Source organism: Lynx canadensis, chromosome B4 (assembly GCF_007474595.2).
Source record: "Lynx canadensis isolate LIC74 chromosome B4, mLynCan4.pri.v2, whole genome shotgun sequence".
NCBI classification, from domain to species: Eukaryota; Metazoa; Chordata; class Mammalia; order Carnivora; family Felidae; genus Lynx; species Lynx canadensis.
In genome coordinates this window covers 83,693,850-83,708,362 of record NC_044309.1, presented here as the reverse complement: position 1 = coordinate 83,708,362, position 14,513 = coordinate 83,693,850, and the positions used below count along the sequence as shown (strand labels likewise).

The window sequence follows — 14,513 nt, the reverse complement described above, 5'->3', positions numbered from 1 at the left end:
GAGCCCAGCAAGGGACGCTGGGCGGGGCGAGAGGCGCGGGGAGGGGCGGGGCTAGAGACCAGGCGAGGGGCGGGGCCAGAGGCGCGGGAGGGACGAGAAGGGGCGGGAAGAGGCGGGAAGGGGCGGGGCTAGATGCCCAGGGGGCCGAGAGGGTTCGGGGCTCTGGATCGCCTACAGGCCGAAAGACTCGGGCCTGGCAAGCGCCCTTGCAGGCGTCTCGGACACTGCTGTGGGCTTCGCTGCTCCCCCTAGGCTTGGTTGGCCCGTCCTCGTAAGCGTGGTTATGCAGCCCGCCTCCTTGTGGACACGCCTTCCTCGGTACTGGCCACTAAGTCCCTTCAAGCTCCGAAGGTCTCAGGCACCGTCCCAGTCCCTTGCCTTTTCCAACCAGCAGACCAATTGCAGTCTGGCCCACCTGTCTCCTGACATCCCAGGCCATATTGAAAGCAGTACTTCTCAGAAACGTTTAAAAGCTGCAATTATAATGACTGGCCATCTCAAAATCCTCAAAATATGGGGCACAACTACTTTTTTTCTGTCTCACCTGGGCCCATTCATCCACCCCACTCTCTTGCCACCCCAAATAACTTTCTGATAACATAACACAACCAGTTTCCTTCCATCTCCAAGCCTTAACTCACTTCCATCTATTAAGCCCTTTTCCTCAGTCCTTATGATCCAGGTCGTGATCAAATCTACCCACTCTGCAAGGTATTCCCAGATATCTTAATCAAAATTATTCTCTCCTGGTCTCCCAGCGTACCAAGTACTTTGCATCTGTTATCATTTTCATCACAACTTGTCGGGTTTTAACTAATTTGTGTTTCTCTTTTTCCACTAAATTACCCAGTTCAACTCACATATTTCTTCAGCACCTACTATGATGGACCAAGCATAATGGCAGAGACTGAGAAGGCAATAAGAGAATTGATGAGGTTGAAGAGGAGCATATGGTTTATGTGAGAAACACATTGAAATTATTCGTGTTCAAGAGACCTTGAGGATTATAAAGAGTACTTTATGTGTCATGAGTGCTTCATAAATATCTAGATTGAGTGCAAATCGAAACCACAATGAGATATCACCTCACACCTCTCAGAATGTCTATTATCTAAAAGACAAGAAATAACAAGTGTTGATGAATATGTGGAAAATTGGGAACCCTTGTGCACTGTTAATGGAAATGTAAATTGGTGAAGCCGCTGTGAAAAACATCCTGGAGAACCCTCAACAAATTAAAAATAGAACCAACATATATGATCCAGCAATTCCACTTCTGGGTATTTAGCCGAAGAAAACAGAAACACTAACTTGAAATGATATATGCACCCCATGTTCACTGCAGCATGGTTTACAATAGCCAAAATATGGAAGCAACCTAAGTGTCTGTTGAAGAATGAATGAAGAAATAGCAGTATAAATACACAACGGAATATTGTCCAGTCAAAAAATAAAAAGAACGAAATCTTGCCATTTGCAACAACATGGATGGACTGTGAGGGCATTATGCTAAGGGAAATAAGTCAGACACAGAGAGACAAATACCATGATTTCTCTCAGATATGCAAACTAAAAAAACAAAAACAAAAGCCCACAAGTTCAAGGATACAGAGAACAGCTTGGTAGTTGCCAGAGGTGGGAGTAGAGAATGGGAGAACCAGGTGAAAGAGGTCAAAAGGTAAAAAGAAAAAAAAATCATAGAAAGATAAAAATGAAATGTATGTAGAATAAATGACAGCAAAAGTCATGTGGGTTAAACAGTGTTCTACTGGCTTTGTATTGATTGGGAAGTGGTAAAAGTACTAATTTGTAGATTTATTTAGTCAAGGATACATGTTGTAATTACAAGGAAAACCATGAAGAAATAGCATAAAAGGGCAAAACGAATGGGCTAATAGAGGGGGAAAATGAAAAACACACAAATTGGATGGGTTGCTAAGATTATTCATTCATCTGAAATACGAAAACATGAACACCTCCTAAATACAGATTGCTAAAGCTATAATACTTTTTTAAGCCACTTTATTGAGCTCACCTTAAATTCATTATTTCTAATCTTGACTACAACCCTGCAAAATAAGTGTTATTATCACTATTTTGCTGATAAAGAAAGTGGGCTCAGCAATATTGAATAATTTATCCAGGACCACACAACCAACTTTCAATCTAGTTAGGGAGCTACCACATAAACATATAGAAAACTACGCCATTACAAGTTATTGTAATGAGTCTGCAATACTAAGGAAAGTCTAGAGAAGATGGGGCCTGACATGGACCATAGCCTGTAAGCATGTGAAATACTATGGGAAATCCTATCCAGCTACATGAATAAGGAAAAAAATGCAGATTAAAAGCTGTAACTTTCCCCTACCAAATTAGCAAATATTTTTTTCAATATTCATCACTGAAGGCAACAAAGAAGGAAAACTAGAAAAAAATTACACCAAAACATGATCAGTAGATGCCTAGATATTGGGATATTTTTATTATATTCTGAATTTTCCTAGTGTCCCACAATAAGCACGTATTACCTTTACAATCAGAAAAGTAAACTTTAAAGAACTGAGTAGGCTTTGGATGCCGTGTGTGTACCTTCATCACTTTACAGTATAAAGACAGAGTGGAATGGGAAGGTGTTGTGGGCGAGATAAGGAAGTGCAAACACAAAGGACTAATTTAAGAAAGAGAAAAGTAATTATCACAAAGAAATGAGAACATGAGCAAAGAGTTAGCTACAAGGATTTTCATTTCTCCATTGCAGCACCAAACAAGAGCAAAAAGGACAAAAACTGTTTCAGTGTCCAAGAGATACAATGGAATACGTGAAACCATATTGTTGTAGGGTCCTTTTAAACATATTCAGAAAAGTTAAGTTACAAAACAGCATAAACGCGATCCCATTTTGAAATTTCATTTACTGTATCTGTGGCAAGAGTCTGGAAGGCTACCCCAGTGTTTATTTCTCTGTGGCTGAGACGTGGGTGTTTTGTTTTGTTTTGGGGCTTCTCTTCGTTTTCTAAAGCAAAAATAGTTGCTTTTTACTTGTAAGTTGTTTAAGCATGTCACAGCAACACGTGAAGTTGCATATCATTTTAAAGTGTGTTCCATCTTTCAGCTTTGTAATAAGGTTTAATCCATTTATCTAGGGCCCACAAAAATGGGATGGCTTTACAGCCTTTCCTAAGCTCTCCAGTCATTTTGAATGTTAGGAAAGAACAAAACATCCCCCCCCCACCCCGCCCCCTAGCCCCCCAAGCCCCCCAGCCCTCCGCAGAAAAACGCCTCTTCGCCAGCAGTCACAGGAGACTGACAGGCATCTACTTCCGGAAGGAGTCAGCCCTCCGAACCAGAAGAGAATGAGAGAAGGCGCGCAGCATTCTGGGACGACCTACAGACGCCGGGTTAGGCGGGGCTGGGGTTGCTGGCTGTTGCCAGGGCAACTAGAAGCGATTGGCGGTTATCCGCGGTTTGAAGCTGTTAGGCAGTAGAGTCCGGGATGCTCAGAGGTCATTTGGGATCAGCATGAGGGGCATGAGGGCCTTTCTAAGACAAGACTGTCCTCTCAGGAGGTCATCCAGTCGTGCCCGCGCCGGGGACACCTGCCCCCGGGGGGGGGGGGGGGGGAGGAGGGGGCTCTGGGTCACGCCCTCCTGGAGAAGAAAGTAAGTGTGGCCCAGTGGCTCGTGTCACTTCTCTAAGTTTTTTTCTTCCTTGTAGAAAATTTAAGTTGATAATAACAATATTACATTGCAATGTGTTCTAATATCAAAGTAAATTGTTTTCAGGTGAGTAAAAAGAAAAAATGCACCCGTCCTCCCCACTACCTAGCAGTGACTTCAATTTGTCAGGTATTACCTATCACTGTTTTCTCAGCCCAAATGTTTTTTACACAGTTGAGTTTATTTGGGGAAAATCATCTTGTACCCTGCTTTTTCATAAATATGCATAGGATGTAATCGTTGTTAAAATCTTAGCAACAGAGAAGGCTTTTGAAGACCTGAATGTAAATCTTGTTTTGTAGTGAGTTGAAGAGACAGAGATGAAGCGGACGCAGCACGTGAAGACAATTCTTTCAAGAAGTTTGGCTGTAAAGGAAAAGATAAAGGTCAGTAGCCAGAGAAGAATGGCAAGGAAAAGAAAAAATTTAGGATTTTTCTTTAAGAAGAGGAGACGTAGTGGTGTTTATTAGTACAAGAGAAAAAAAAAAAAAACAACTAGTAGTCAGAGGTTAAAGATACTGCCAACAAAGAGAATAACTGATTGAATGATTCTGTAAAGAAATAGGAGGAGATAAGATCCACACATCAAGTACATAAATAGCTTAGGAAATGGAACCTGGTAGGAAGATGTCAAAGGGGGTTGTGGATGTTTATAATTTTAAATCTATTATAAGTTGGCAAGAGTAATGAAGATATATCAAAATACATATATATGGCAAATAATATGTATACTCAGTCACATTAGTAATATTATAAATGGAATATTAAATGCTTATTACATTGGCAAAGATTGGGGAGCCTGGGTGGTTCAGTTGCTTGAGCATCCAACTTTGGCTCAGGTCATGATCTCACAGTTGCTGAGTTTGAGCCCACATCAGGCTCCCAGTCTGCTTCAGATCCTCTGTCCCCCTCACTCTCTGCCCCTCCCCTGCTCACACTCACTCTCTCCAAAATGAATAAACATTTTTTAAAAAAGAGTATGCAGAAAAAAAATTGGCAAAGATTAAAAAGAAAATAATATATGTGTTGGGCAAGGGCTCAGTTAAATAGGCACCCCCCCAGGCATTTTAGGACTCTGTATCCTTAAAACGTATATATACTTTGACTAAGGAAGTGTACTTCTAGGAAGTTCTCAAAAGGAAGTGATCAAAACTGCACACATACTAAGCTGGATGGAGTTCATTTCAGCTTGTCCACCAATGAAAGATAGGCGAAATGCATTATACCCATACTTCTTAGACATGGATAACATGGTTGCAAATAAGAGAAGTTCACTTATGTTAGTTTCCTTAAAAGCATCTTCAGGTTTTATGGGGCGCCTGGGTGGCTCAGTCAGTTAATCGTCCAACTTCGGCTCAGGTCATGATCTCACAGTTCATGGGTTTGAGCCCCACATCTGGCTCTATGCTGACAGCTCAGAGCCTGGAGCCTGCTTTGAATCCTGTGTCGCCCTCTCTCTCTGCCCCTCCCCTGCTGGCACTTTCTCTCTCTCTCTCTCACTCTCTCAAAAATGAATAAACATTGAAAGAAAAAAAGAGCATCTTCAGGTTTTATAGGAAGGGAATGTAGAGTTGCAGTCCGATTGACTACCCTGATACATAATCAGTGGGATGCCTTGAACCGTTAAAAATTATTTAGAAGACTATTTAGTGATAAGAAAAGATATGTAAAGTACATTGTTAAGAGAGAAAAGTGGGTTATGAAAGCAGCGATATGTAGGTTCTTACCACATGGTGGGTTTTTCTGTTTTTTGCTATTCTGCTTTCTGCTTATCTGTATTCCACATGACAAATATATATTTTTCAGGACATATAAAATGTTGCTCTTTTATTTTTTCTAATGTTTATTTTTGAGAGAGAGAGAGACAGAGTGGGAGCTGGGGAAGGGCAGAGAGAGAGGGAGACACAGGATCCGAAGCAGGCTCCAGGCTCTGAGCTGTCAGCACAGTGCCCAATGTGGGGGCTCAAACTCATGAACTGTGAGATCATGACCCGAGCTGAAGTCAGATGCTTTACTGACTGAGACACCCAGGCGCCCCATAATGTTGCTCTTTTAAAGGTGTGACTAACTTTGTAAGTGAGGAAGGAAGTTGGGGAAGTGCTCTCCCAATGACTTTGAAATAGATGATGGCTCTCTGTGAAATAGAAGATCAAAAGAAATTTGATACTCTAACAACCTGAGAGAACTATTTTTTAAATGTATCTTATAGATGCATATAATTTATCAATGCCCCCACCAGTCTCAGAAAAGATTGAGTGTGCTCAGAAAGAGATATATGCTATAATAGGAGAAAAATGATAGGAAAAGGTAAAAAGTTATTGGAAAACAAAGAAAATAAAGGCAAGGGTATGTTAATACCCCCAAAATAATCATGCCAAAAGGTCCTATGTAATTGGTAGAGGCATGCTACCACAAATTAGTCTGAGGTCCCTAGCAACTAAAGCAAAACATAGTTCTAAGTTTCACATGGTCTGTAAGATTTTTTTTTTAAGTTGTTTAAGAGAAGTAAGGGCGCCTGGGTGGCTCAGTCGGCTAAGCGTCCGACTTTGGCTCAGGTCATGATCTCGCGGTCCGTGAGTTCGAGCCCCACGTCAAGCTCTGTGCTGACAGCTCGGAGCCTGGAGCCTGCTTCGGATTCTGTGTCTCCCTCTCTCTGACCTTCCCCCATTCATGCTGTGTCTCTCTCTGTCTCAAAAATAAATAAACGTTAGGGGCGCCTGGGTGGCTCAGTCGGCTAAGCGTCCGACTTCAGCTCAGGTCACGATCTCACAGTTCGTGGGTTTGAGCCCCGCGTCGGGCTCTGTGCTGACAGCTCAGGGCCTGGAGCCTGTTTCAGATTCTGTGTCTCCCTCTCTCTCTGACCCACCCCATTCATGCCCTATCTCTCTGTCTCAAAAATAAATAAACGTTAAAAAAAATTTTTTTTTAAATAAACGTTAAAAAAAATTTTTTTTAAAAGACAGAAGTATAGTTTGGTACAGAAACCTGAGAAAAATTCTTCCCTAGGTCCTGGTAAGGGAATAATATGAGATTCCTCTATTACTATTGTGTTTATTCTATTTTTATAGAATTTAGCAACATCTCAGAAAGGTTATATTCCTATTTATTAACTCAGTAATTACAAGCTCTTATTAAGTACAGTGAGAAATAGAAACACATGTAAGACAAAGTTTCTGCCCTCATTTATTGTGAAAGAATAACTATAACATAATTGCATATTTATGATATTTAATGAAAAACTAGTAAGATGAATAGTATGATGAATACCAGAATAACTAACATGAGGAACTATAAATCAAGACAATGTTTGAAGCAAAAAAGTGAGATGGGATTCCTGCAATACACAGAAAGGCTTTCAACCAGTGGGATCACATTTAACCTTTTGTAAAAGGGGATGGTACTCCCCTTTTACAAAAGAGGAAACAGGTTTACAGAGATCAGATAAATTGTCCAGGGTCACATAGCTGGTAAAGACAAGAGCCAGGATTTCAAGCCAATTCTGTCCCTTGAAAACCACCTTAACTACTACACTGTATGGGAGAGATAGCATTCAAATAGACTTTAAAGGGTAGAAAAGCTATGTCAGGCAGAGTTTGGGGAAAGATAATCTAGGTGAGAGGACAGCACTAAACAAATCAAAAAGGTTGGAATGCCTAGGGTATGTTTTGGATAACACACAAACACCCCAGGAAAATGAGAGATATATAGGTAAGCACTAGAAGAAAAAGACTAGGAAGGTTGGGACAGATATTTTAATTTTTGAGAATTAGTTTACCTGTAGTTTACCTGATAAAGGACTCAGGCCTCAGGGCCTGATAAAGCAAGAGTTTTAAGCCCAGAGACCTTGAACCTGAAAATTCTATGTGAGGGCTCTGGATGGGGAATTCAAGGGACACTAGGTCTAGATTAGGGACTCACCCCACCCAGGTGAGGAAGGGGTCTAATGGCAATAATAGAATCCTGTTACACGTTAGCTGTATAACATTGGTCAGATAATATAAGATCTTTGGGCCTCAATTCTTTATCTCTTAGAGAGAGGAGGAGGAAGGAGACTGTTAGACAAGATGATCTCTTAAAACCTCTTCTAGCACTAACATCCAGTGATCACATAGGCCAGAGATTGCACACTCACATGCCTAAACTAAGGATTAAGATTTCATAAATGAGTAAATGAATTTGATGTAAGAAGAATAAGGAATGGTAGAGATTAGCGGTAGTTTAGATGTCTCATCTAAAACTCCAGGCAATTCTTGCATGAGTGAAGACTCCGTGTTGCCAGATTTTCAAATTTTTTCCGAGATACAAGAACACCGTATTTGTAAGAATATTATACAGGACAAATAAAATACCATTCTTGTTTAGGGCCTTTTATCTGTAGCAGAGGTTGAAAATTAAACAGGCTCCAGGCTCTGAGCTGTCAGCACAGAGCCCGACGCAGGGCTCAAACCCACGAACTGTGAGATCGTGACCTGAGCTGAAGTCGGACGCTTAGCCGACTGAGCCACCCAGGCGCCCCTAACGTTTATTTATTTTTGAGACAGAGAGAGACACAGCATGAATGGGGGAAGGTCAGAGAGAGGGAGACACAGAATCCGAAGCAGGCTCCAGGCTCCGAGCTGTCAGCACAGAGCTTGACGTGGGGCTCGAACTCACGGACCGCGAGATCACTGTATCTGGCCAGCTAGATACAGTCCCATGGGTCACTAATTTTCAACCTCTGCTACAGATAAAAGGCCCTAAACAAGAATGGTAAGTGTTTGAATGAAAAGAACTAAATATGAGGAAAGAGGAAAGAATCAAAGAGAATAATACCAATTTTTCCCCTAGGTAAGAAGGAGGAGGTGGTAACTAAATACTAAATAGTAATAAATGCTAAAATCATCAGAAGGTTTGGAGAGAGTAGGTGCTTGACTCTGAGGTTTTTTTAGCACAGGACAAACTTCTTGGTCATGGGTGTCCACTGCACATGAATCTAATTCAGCTGTTGAGTTTGAGAAATCTGTGGGATCATCTGGGCAAAGGGTGCAGGAAATGTAAGGGAGAGAGGATAAAACAGGAGTTAAAGATGTAAGATTCATTCCCTCAAAGTATTATTAAACATGTAGCACAATATGTATTTGTTATTTCTTTTTTTTTTAATTTTTTTAACGTTTATTTATTTTTGAGACAGAGAAAGACAGAGCATGAATGGGGGAGGATCAGAGAGAGGGAGACACAGAATCCGAAGCAGGCTCCAGGCTCCGAGCTGTCAGCACAGAGCCCGACGCGGGGCTCGAACTCATGGACCGCGAGATCATGACCTGAGCCGAAGTCGGCTGCTTAACCGACTGAGCCACCCAGGGGCCCCTGGATTTGTTATTTCTTAAGACTATAAATTCTGTGAGGGCAGAAACCAAATATGTTTTTTTCACCCCTTATCCAGCACCTAGCACAATATATAATAGGTGCTTAATGTATGTTGAACAAACAGATTGATAAATACACCATGTGTTTCACTAGCATCCTGAGACACAGGGTTGAATTCAAAAATGTTCTCAAAGAAGCTTATAGGCTAGAAAGTAAGTCAAGTCTTATATTTAATTAATTAATCTAAGTTTGAAAGTAGTACCATTTTTAAAAAAAAGTTACCATGGGATTCAGAGAAAAAGATTTTTAGAAGTTACACTGGGCTCTCATAATGGATAGTTAAGATCAGATCATGCAGATGTTGGAAAGAACTAATCAAAAGCATCTAAATTGAAGGTGCATATTTTTCTTCTGAAAGTAGTGTTTGCGACTGCCAAGATAGTGAATAGATAAACAGTTTGAAGCCAAAACCTTGAGAATCACCCAAATGTAAAGAAGGTAAGGAAGAAGAACCAACAGAGTAAACACGGAAGAAGTCATCAGAAAACTAAGAGAGGCATCAGGAGAATGAGTTACATAGGAACCAAAAATCCACATTTCAAGCAAGACGGGTCAATCAGTATTTGTCAAATACTATAGAAACATCAAGCCATGGAGGAGGATCAAAGGCCATTGGATGTAGTGATTAAGGAAATCATCAATGACTTCCAACTAAACAGTGTCTTTATAGTTGACCAATGATTAGAAGGGAGAGGAGCATGAAAGACCATAGAATTCAGAGGCTTTTGATTTGCTTAGGGAGGGAGGGAATGGAGTTACTTAACAGGGGGAAAATCTAGAAAAGGACTGAGTTGCAAAAAAAAAAAAAAAAAAAAAAGGATAAATTCATGAACCAAGACTTTGGAGGATCTAAACAGTAATGAGATCAAGAAAAGAGAGAAGAGTCACTGTCAAGAATCAGCATTATAATTCTAACAAATATTAATAACAGAGATAATATTTTCCTTAATCTCTCAACATATTTTCCTAAGTAGTTACTTGGTTTCTTTTTACCCTTATGGCCCCAAAGTAACTTTTGATATGCTGAAAATAGTCTTAAAACTTTAACTTTGTAACATTTCTCTTTTTTTAATTTTTAAAGTTTATTTATTTAGAGAGAGGGGGTTGGGGGAGAGGCAGAGAAAGAGAGAGAGACCCAAGCAGTCTCTGCACTGTCAGTGACGAGCCACACGCAGGGCTTGAACTCACGAACCATGAGATCATGACCTGAGTGGAAACCAAGAGTCAGATGCTTAACCAACTGAGCCACCCAATCGCACCTCAACTTTGTACTATTTCTTAATGCTTCCTTAAAATCCTCTTTTTTTTTCTTTTTTTTTTTAATTTTTTTCAACGTTTATTTATTTTTGGGACAGAGAGAGACAGAGCATGAATGGGGGAGGGGCAGAGAGAGAGGGAGACACAGAATCGGAAACAGGCTCCAGGCTCTGAGCCATCAGCCCAGAGCCTGATGCGGGGCTCGAACTCACGCACCGCAAGATCGTGACCTGGCTGAAGTCGGACGCTTAACCGACTGCGCCACCCAGGCGCCCCAAAATCCTCTTTTTATAAGTAAGTAGGTATTATAGTACATTATTCCTGCATTTTTTTTTTTGTTTTTTGTTATTCCACATCCCTTCAAGAAACCACTTCTCCCCAGCTGTAGCTTGTGTAGTTCAAGTGGAACTGATTCCCAACTCCCCACCCTGCCCCTCCTCCTATACTTGATCCAGATCTGGCCAATGACAACCATCACTGACACTTTCACTAACCCTATAAGGAAAAAGACTCTCTTCCTCTGATATTGCAGGTGCTGAAGACCATATAAGCATGGAGTAGACAGGCCACCTTTGCTACTACATGGAAGCTTATTTAAAATTGAAGCTTAAAAAGCCAACCTGGAAGATAGAAACCAAATCCTGATGACATTATTTGAGCCCAGGGATCCAAACATGCCCAAAGACTATTTTGCCACTGGACTTTTCAGTTAAATGAGCCAATAAACTCTCTTTTATGCTTAAACTTGGGTTTTATCTGGACTTTTGTCATTTACTACTGAAAACATCCTAATACAGGTATATTTCATTAAGTCAACATTATTTCTGTTTTCTCTATGCCTTATTTTAAATTTGTTACTCTATAATGTACTTTGTAGGGGCGCCTGGGTGGCGCAGTCGGTTAAGCGTCCGACTTCAGCCAGGTCACGATCTCGCGGTCCGTGGGTTTGAGCCCCGCGTCGGGCTCTGGGCTGATGGCTCAGAGCCTGGAGCCTGTTTCCGATTCTGTGTCTCTCTCTCGGCCCCTCCCCCGTTCATGCTCTGTCTCTCTGTCCCCAAAATAAATAAAAAACGTTGAAAAAAAAATTTTATAATGTACTTTGTAATAATACTCCACAGCTCTCACTAAATTAATAAATTTAGTACAATCCCAATCTTAATCCCAATAGTATTTCAAGAGCTTTTTGTTGTTGTTGTTTGCCTGTTGTTGTTCTGCCTAGGCAGAATTACTCCAAAGTTCACTGAGAGAAAAAACACTAAAATACCAAAAAAATAGGGGGATATAATCAGATACTGAAACATAAAGCAATAATAATAAACATAGGGTGGTAATAGAGCATGAGCAAACAGCCATGTAACAGAATCCAAAGGCTGAGTATAATAGGAGTATTTGCCATATTTAATATATGGTAAATCAAGTAAAGGTTAATTTGATAAAGTATTTAATATTTAAGGACAATGAGCTAGATTTGGGGGAGAAAAATAACTAGATCTTTACCTTATTCATCATTCCAGAATAAATTCCAAATAGATTTATGACTTAAATGTGAAAATTGAAGCCAGATTCTCAATATATATTGGTTGGCATATTACTGGCACAATCTTTAGCATTATCTGCTAAATTTTTAAATATTAATACCTTTTGACACAACTTTTCAATTCTAGAAATTTATCCGGTAGAAACAAAATGTATATATAAATGGATAATAGAGCATTGGAATATCAAAAATATTACCCACATGTGGAATAATTAAGTTATGGAGTATCTATATCATGCAATCTCAGAGGGGCAATATCACAACCAAGGAGATGAAAATTGGTTCTTGGCAGGAAGTGGGGGACAAAAAAAAACTATTTTTTATGCATAAAGCACAAATATGCCTGACATATGTAGATATACAGTATATATGTGGTATTGAAATTTCATGGAGGGAATGATTAAGAAAAAAATGTATAAACAGGCTTCTTGGGAAAATAATGGGGGGAAGACTGAAAAAAAACTCATTTATATAATTCATTACTATGCAACTGTAAAAAAGAATGAGGTAGATGTATATTGACAAAAGAGGATGCCCAAGATGCATGAGGTTTTAAAAAAACAAAAACTGTAGATAGTCTTGTGGTCAGAAAGGGCTTCTTAAACGTGACTCCAAAGCCCAATACTATTAAACTTTAGGTTAAACTACACAAAATTAAAAATTATTGCATGGTAAAAACCCTGCCCACCCACCCCCCCTACACACACACACACACACACACACACACACACGCAACTACACGCACATTAATAGTTAAAGTTGAAACAACAACCCAAGAGAAAATATTTGCAAAATACATGACACAAGCGTATGTTATTAATATACAAAGATCTCTTACATGTCAATAAAAAGGTTTAACACCCTAACCACACCTGGTACAGAACATGAACAAGCAAATCACACACACACACAAACACACACACCAAATAAGCATAGAAAAATATTTTTATTCTTGCTAGTTAAGAATATAAATAATCCCAACAATGAGATAACACGTTTTCATTGGATTAGCCAAGTTTACAAAAGGTGCTATTAGCAGAGATAGGAGATAGGGCTCTGTCAGAGTATAAAGAGGGTCAGCCCTTCTGAATTACAGTTTGGCAACCTGTATCAAAATGTTAAATATGCATACCTTTGAATCAGCAATGATGCTTCTAAGAATATATCCAAAGGTGGTTATCAAACCAGAAAAGATACATGTGCAAGAATGTTTATTACAACATTGGTTAAAAATTGAGACCAACTTAAAGTTTTATAAATAAGAGTCTAAATGTACTTTTGAGTGAAAGGACCTTGTTACAAAGTATCATGTTCATTTTTTTATGTTTGTTTATTTTTGAGAGAGAGAGAAAGAGTAGCCAGAATATGGTCTGGAAAGGGAGGCATCAACTCTGGGTGGAGTGTGCCCCCCTGGGAAGTCCATGGACTTCTCACCATCTAGAGGGGTACAGCTAGAGGAGGGTCAGAGCAGGGGCCCCTTGCTTGGGTCCGAGGACAATACTGCAGTAGAATTTCCCATAGTCTTGGATTTGCTGATCACATCCCCAAGATATTATTAAACACATTTCTTTGGGAGTGCCTGGGTGGCTCAGTCGTTAAGCTTCCGACTTCAGCTCAGGTCATGATCTCACGGTTCTTGAGTTCGAGCCCAACGTCAAGTCTCTGTGCTGACAGCTCAGAGCCTGGAGGCTGCTTCAGATTCTGTGTCCCCCTCTCTCTCTGCCCCTCCCCTGCTGGTACCCTGTCTCTATCTCTCTCTAAAATAAAAAAAACATTAAACACACGCACACACACACACACACATTTCTTTGTTCCCTCTATTTCCTGTGAATTGATACTTAAAACTAGGAGCACAATCAGATTCAGGTCCAATGTCTTTGGCAAGAATATTTTATAGGTGAGTGGTGTGTACATACATCAGGAGATCATGACCTGAGCAGAAATCGAGAGTCGACACTTAACCAACCGAGCCACCCAGGTGCCCCTGGTCTTTGACACAATGCTCTAAGTCTTTGCTAACTTCCTTGCTTTCTAAATGACAGGTTGTTCCAGACTCATCTTCAACATTTCCTGCAGCAGACCTGGAATCAGCCACTTCTCCAAGGAACACTGGTTCTTTTCAATGGGAAATGGTATTTTAGAGGCCACAATCTGGTAAGGGTGTTTATTGCTACTGGGTGGTTGGTTTATGGTTTCTAGACCTTTCTAGTGGGTGGAGCTAAGAAATGTGGTGTTCTAAAGATATAACACATATGTCCAATTCAAAATCAGAACTACCTTCATCAGTCTCACATCTGTATCTCCTTTTCCCCATGCCTAAAATCCACATAATTACTCATTTGCTTTATCCCACCATGTAAAAACAACTCTCAGAATACAGTCTTGGCACTCCAACCACAATATGATTAACTGAAAGCAGTTTGGGGTTTTTGTTGTTGTTTTGGGGGTATGGGAGCCTTTCTGTAAGTTTTTTTGGCATTAGGGTATATTTCAATAAGGATGTGTAGTATATTACTGTGTTTTAAAGTCACTTAGAGAGGGTCCACATGTGTGGTTATGCCACCAACTCAATACAGTTAGGTTAATTTGTTTAA

The 14,513-nt window shown here is 40.2% G+C and overlaps 1 long non-coding RNA gene across 1 annotated transcript; it reads left to right on the top strand.

The window, feature by feature from the left end:
* Positions 1 to 3,790: 3,790 nt before the first annotated feature.
* Positions 3,791 to 11,114, top strand: LOC115519389. Its single transcript, XR_003970487.1, has 3 exons — positions 3,791 to 3,848; positions 4,022 to 4,105; positions 10,915 to 11,114. It is a non-coding gene; the product is annotated as an uncharacterized LOC115519389 (long non-coding RNA).
* The last annotated feature ends 3,399 nt before the right edge of the window (positions 11,115 to 14,513 follow it).